Here is a 7,001-nt window from a genome sequence, read left to right on the forward strand (position 1 = left end):
GGACTTAGAGACCTGAGGCGCTAGGGCAGTGTCTGGGGAGGATGTTCTGGGGAGGTATCCCTGCTTCCAACAAAGGCCAGGCCCCCACTGGGCCCGGGACCCCTGCCTCTCTCAACCTGGCCTTCTCCTGACCTTGACTCATGTCATTACCCGCCTTCTCCTCCATCCTGAATCTATTCCTAGTCTGTAGTATCTCACATCTTATTTATGCTCCTCCCCCAAACCCTGAATACAACCCCAAATAAAAGCCCTTAAGCTGTTCCTTGTGCTTAGTTCCCTCTAGTGAGGGGAAGGAGGTGGGACCAGGTGGAGAGTGGCACAGTTTTGTATTGGCTGGGTGTTTACCCCATTTACTTATTTTGCAAATATCCAAATAATTGAGTAACAACAAAACCAAAACCCTCTCAAAGCCCACCGTCCCTAGATGAGCAAGAGACTCCTCTGGACGGTGGACTATCTGCTCTTGGACAGCACTTTGCTCCCATACACCCTGACCCTGCCAGGTGAGCCTCTATCACCTCCACTCTACAGACACTGTTCCTGCCTGGGCACCGCCAAGGGGCAGACTCCCCAGCCATCACCCCATGAGCCTCCCCAGCCCCACTGCCTGGACACCCTTCCTCCCAACACTCCCTCACCCTCAGGGGTCCTGGGACTCCACACTTCTGTTCTTCTCCTACCCTCTTTCCAAATTAAAGTCTCTGATTCGGGTCCTGAGCTCTTGACTCATAAACCTAACTGCCTACCTGACACATGAACTTGGATTCCTACTAGGAATGTAGTGCCAGCACGCTCAGGACAGAGCTCTTGTTTTTCCTCTAAGCCAACAGGGCATCATCCCCCCCAGAGGAGTGCTCAAGCCCAAACCTCGGAGGCATGGTTGACTCCCTGCTTTCATTTAGAACCAAGATCTCAGCATCCCCCCCCCAGGGGGGGTGCCTCCAGCTGGCACCCAGAGGAGCCCAGCTCTGTATTTTCACCATCACGCCTGCAGGCTCAGAACCACAGAAAGCTTCCTGAGTGGTCTTCATTCTTCCCTGAGCACCCAGATGAGATTCCTAGAACAAAACTCAGATCAGGCCACCGGAGGAGAAAATAATTTTTAAAAGAGGCCTAATCCCTCAGCCCCCGTGAAAAATAAAAGATCAGGTTTTTCTCCCCGTAGTGGAGACTTACTTCTGAAAATTTGTCATCATATGTTCTTTCCCTGTCTCTTTGAAACCTGTGTGAATCTTTTTAAAAACTAGAATAGGCTCTAACCAGCTGAATAAGCCAGGGGCTCTTTCTCAAGGACCTGGGAAAACAGAGGACCTTTTGGAAAAAACATCCGTGGAAGGAGCGCCCCCTGTCACCTAAGGTGGGACCCACATTTTCCCAGCACTTGGCTCGGAGTTGCCACACGACCTACCTCCTGTGGCACAGATAGATGTCTGTCCCCTGGAGGAAGCCAATTAGTTAACACAGACACTGTCCCCAAATGCCAGGCGAAGTTAGGATGAACTCTGTGTGACCAACGGTGCCGCCGGGTCCCATTATTGGGGACTGGTTGTGCTCCACCTGAGAATGTGTGTGTGACCGAATGATCAGCCTGGCTGGGAAAGGGGGTAGGATTCCTTCTGCCTTTGCCATCTCCCAGTGATTGCCTGGGGGTGTGCATCCCATTCCTCTTTAATGCTTCCTCGATCATAAGACTGTTTCCTTTCTCCACTACCTTTGTGATGAGATTTCCTGGGTTGTAGGATTCGGGTTTTCATTTTATTGCTGCTATACCACCCTCTGTTTCAAGTCTTCCTGTGGCTTCCCTGCTGCACTTAGAGAAAGTCTTCAGGTCCATCAATTGCCCTGCAAGGGGCTGTATGATCTGGGCCCCGCCTTACTCTCTGACCCTCTCTGGTACCTCAAACTACCCCCATCCAGCACATACATTGCCCAAAGCTTCATAGTGGGCACTTCTCAGCACACCTGTCTCTGCCCAAACCTCACCTTCCTCATTCTTTTTCACTCACCCTGCTTTGGGTCTCCAAAGCACATGTTGTCATCTTCCTGCCATCTTCTCACCTTGAAATCACCTTACTTTAGATGACTACAGGCTCATGGGCGCCAATTGTTGGGTGAGACAGCCCACAAGTTGAAACTGTATGAACTATAAAGGTGACATCCTTTTTAAAAATTGTTTTACTTAAATTCATGAGAGGTGCAAGAGAGAGAGAGGCAGAGACACAGGCAGAGGGAGAAGCAGGCTCCCCACAGGAAGCCCAATGCTGGACTCGATCCTCAGACTCCAGGATCACAACCTGAGCCAAAAGCAGACGCTCAACAGCTGAGCCACCCAGGCATCCCTAAAGATGACATCCTGATCAAAGACTTCCTGCCCCTTGTCTTCCCGGAGCTGAGGCCTCACAGGCATCGCTCTGCTAAAGTGAGAGAGTGGAGCCCCCTACCCAGGCCAGAGGTGGGAGGAAGGAGAGAGCCTGAGCTGGTCCCCACCTCCTACCCTCCTTCACCACCACCCACCTTCACCACCACCCACCTTCACCACCACCCACCTTCACCACCACCCATTCGCAGATTAGGAAACTGAGGTTGGAGAAGTACTGTCACTTGGTCTCAGGTCACTCAATCATAGTACCTTGTCCTATGGTACTATGCATAGTACCTTAGGAGCATCTGCTCTTTCTGATAGCACAGAGATGTCACCCGCAGTGATGTTTTGAGTGGCTCTTGAAACCTTTGCAACAAGGAGCTGTTGAGAGAGCTGAAGTACCCAGCTAAGAGAAGGGATGGCCCAGGGTTTTCAGAGACTTGACCTGTGTTATTCCAGAGGGAAAATATAGAGCAGACCTGATTCTCTTTGTCCTTCCTCTTCCTTTCTTTCCTGCCCTCCTTCTCCCCTTCCTCTTTACTTTTTTTTTTTTTTTGAAGATTTTATTTATTTATTCATGAGAGACACACAGAGAGGCAGAGACACAGGCAGAGGGAGAAGCAGGCTTCCTGCGGGGAGCCCGTTTCAGGACTCGATCCCAGGGCCCCCGGATCATGACCTGAGCCGAAGGACTAGATGCTCAACCACTGAGCCACCCAGGTGCCCCCTCCTTACTATTATCAAATATACACCTTGCAATGTAACCTGTTTTAGGCCGAATGTCTCCCAACCTTACCTGTTCTGGTCTAACCCTATTTCCAAACTAGATTTGCACTCAAAAAAAAAAAAAACAATTGGGGGGGCGGCAGGTAAGGAGGAAACAACTTGATCTTGTCCCAACACCGTGATTCAATCTACTGTTTTTCTTTCTACTGTTTTCCTTGGATGAAGAAATGGGCCAAAAAACAATATTTGCACAGTTATGATTCAACCTTTCCAAACAATTGCCATTGTCCCAAACATAAACGGCCAAGAATCGTCACAACTCATGTGTTACCTGGCAAAAGCAGGTGACATTTCCCGGTTGCTCATTGCAATCCACACCACTCTGGACAGAGTGCACAGAGGACATCTGTCACCTTCCAGTTCACAACACAGTAGCCACATGAGCAAATCACCCTTCGCTTCCATCGTTTGGTGGCCTCTAGTGTTTATAGATTAGCAGATTAAACAAACAAAACAAAACACAATTTGTGGTAGTCATAGCTTCTTCCAAATTACAAACTTTTGTTGTTATAAAACAGAAGGGAAGAGACACCTGGGTGGCTCAGCGGTTGAGCATCTCCCTTTGGCTCAGGGTGTGATCCTGGAGCTTCTCCCTTTGCTTGTGTCTCTGCCTCTCTCTGTGTCTCTCATGAATAAGTAAATAAAATCTTAAAAAAAAAAAAACAGAAAGGAAGAGTTCATCTTCAACAAATATTTATTCTGGGTGCTGGAAGAAACGGTAAGGTCTGTGCTTTTGATGAGCTTATGGCTGATCGGGCGCCGGTGGGGCTCTGCTCCCCCGAGGCAATCAGAGACCACTGATTGCCTCGGGGGAGCAGAGCCCCACCACTAACGGAGGCCCCATCTCCGTGCAGGGTGTGGGGTCCACCCCGAAGTCGAGGGAGATTGAGAAGATCACACCACAGATCACCACACCCCACGATCTGTGGGCCAAAGCCCCTCACATGATCCGGGTGCAAGAGCGCTGGGAAATGCGGCGCAGCCTTGTGATGTGTCCAGCAGCAAACGTGTCTGCCACGTGCATGGGGACAGGCAATAAACGCATGAATCCACAGACAAGGAAAACACCTGAGAAAGAGCAGTGCTGTGCAGATAAAGGAAGAACCTGCTGGCACATAGCGTGAGCATGCGAGGGGTTGACAGAGGAAAGGCACATCGTGCACCCCTCCTCATAGATCCCTGACCCTGACCTGTGGGGGCTCTTGAGGTCCTCCCTCCCTCCAGGTTGGCACTGCTGCCATCCCAGGCCGTCCTCCCTCCGCCACCCTCCCTGGGACTCCACTGAGTCTCTGGCCATCTCTGAGGTCAGGCAGTGGGGACACCCACCACGCATCCCTCCCAGGGTCTGGAGGGATAGCAGGTGGCAGCTGCGGACGCCCAGCTCCAGCTCTGCTCCTGGGGTCCCCTTGGCCCTGCCTTTTCCGTGGGCCCCCATCACCCTCGGGCCAGCCCCTTCTCCATCCTGCTTCCCCAGAGTTACTCAGCAGTTTGGACCATGAGGACCTCGGTGACTGTAGCAGATGCATTGTTGCCTGTGCAAAGCCCGTCCCCTCCGTCCTTGCTAACAGAATTCCGTATCATTCAGATGCTCACTCCAGGAAAGGTCACTTTGTCCCCAGCTCAGAGACAAATATCACACAGTTTAAACCAATAGTTCCTCAACTCTGTTGGCATGTTAAATTATTTTAATAGCTTTAGGAAATTAAAAATAAAAAAAGATTAATGCCTGGGATCCTGATCTTTAAAAAAATGCTTTTTTTAATTCTTTTTTTTTTTTTTTTTTTTTTTTTAGAGCAGTTGGAGGTTCACAGCAAAATGGAGTGGAACGAGGTGCCTGGGTGGCTGCCTTTGGCTCAGGTCATGATCCTGGGGTCCTAGGCTCGAGTCCTGCGTCGGGATCCCTGCTCAGCGAGGAGCCTGCTTCTCCCTCCCCTCTGCCACTCACCCTGCTTGTGCTCTCTCTCTCTCAAATAAGTAATAATTCAAAAAATTGAGTGGAAGGTACAGAGAGTTCCCACATACTCACCCCCCCCCTTCTACAGCCATCCCTGTATCAGCATGTGCCTTTGTTACAGTTGATGAACCTATGCTGACACATCATTATCGTGGATCCTGAGCTTTTGATTCATGTTCCAGGGTAGAACCTAGGCATTTATATATAATAATAGATTTATATAAATTTATATATATTATAACATATATATTTTATGTCATGTAAATTGCACATATAAAATTTTTATTTTTATTTTTATTTATTTATTTATTTTTTATGATAGGCACACAGTGAGAGAGAGAGAGAGAGAGAGAGGCAGAGACATAGGCAGAGGGAGAAGCAGGCTCCATGCACAGGAAGCCCGACGTGGGATTCGATCCCGGGTCTCCAGGATCGCGCCCTGGGCCAAAGGCAGGCGCTAAACCGCTGTGCCACCCAGGGATCCCCATAAAATTTTTATATTAAATTATGTATATTATAATATACAATATATTTTATATTATATAAATAATATATAATATATATTATGTTATATAAAAATGTAAAATTATATATTATATATAAAAATATAGGGGATCCCTTGGTGGCGCAGCGGTTTGGCACCTGCCTTTGGCCCAGGGCGCGATCCTGGAGACCCGGGATCAAATCTTGCGTCGGGCTCCTGGTGCATAGAGCCTGCTTCTCCCTCTGCCTGTGTCTCTGCCTCTCTCTCTCTCTCACTGTGTGCCTATCATAAATCAATAAAAATTAAAAAATATATATAAATGTTGGGGATCCCTGGGTGGCTCAGCGGTTCAGCGCCTGCCTTTGGCCCAGGGTGTGATCCTGGAGACCCAAGATCGAGTCCCACGTCAGGCTCCCAACAGGGAGCCTGCTTCTCCCTCTGCCTGTGTCTCTGCCTCTCTCTCTCTATGTCTATCATGAATAAATAAATAAAAATCTTTAAAAATTTAAATATAAATGTTATAAGTAAATGTATATATAATCTCTCTATATATAAAAATATATTTATAAACATAAATATTTAAAAAGTTAAATATAAATGTTATAAGTAAATGTATATATAATCTCTATATATAAAAATATATTTATAAACATAAATATTTTAAAATCTAAATATAAATGTTATAAGTAAATGTATATGTAATCTCTCTATATATTTATATGTAATTTTTGCATATATAATATATATAATTTATATAAAATTTTTTAAGTACTCCAAGTGATTCTCATACTGCCAGAGTTGAGAGCCTCTGACATAAGGCAATAATGAAGTGTGTTTTCCCAGCCAGAGACTGATTAAGGATGAACATGTGACCCAGTTATGAGCAATAAGGTCTGAGAGGAAGTCTACTGGGGGATTCTGGGAAAAGGTTCCTCCCCTGACAAAAACAGAAGCACAGAAAGGATGACTCCTTGTCTTAAAGGTTGTTGTTTCTGGATGTGGCATTTGGAATAGTGCAGCCATCTGGTGACCATGAGAACAGCACCCCGAGGCAAAGCAGACCTACCAAGAAGGGTATGGCAGAAAGATGGAAACAACTCGACCCTTCAAAGACAGTATTGGGCTTATGTAGATGCCCTGTCTTTGGAGTCTTTGTTATATGTGGTAACAAATTGTTCTTAAAAAATTTTTTTTGAAGAGTGTTTTCAGTTATTTGCATGTGAAAGCATGGAGGAAGTCAACCATTTACCCCACAACAGACTCCACTCTTCCCCACCCCTCAGCTGGTGTCCATCTCTCTCCTCTTGGCTCTCAGTCCACTCCTTGTTCTAGCATCTTCCAAGCAGGGCTGGCTTGTTCCCCTGCCTGAGACCCCTGTTTGTGATTTCCAGCAATTCCTCCCTCCCGGTCTCCCC

This window comes from Vulpes lagopus, chromosome 10 (genome assembly GCF_018345385.1).
Source record: "Vulpes lagopus strain Blue_001 chromosome 10, ASM1834538v1, whole genome shotgun sequence".
Classification (NCBI taxonomy): Eukaryota; Metazoa; Chordata; class Mammalia; order Carnivora; family Canidae; genus Vulpes; species Vulpes lagopus.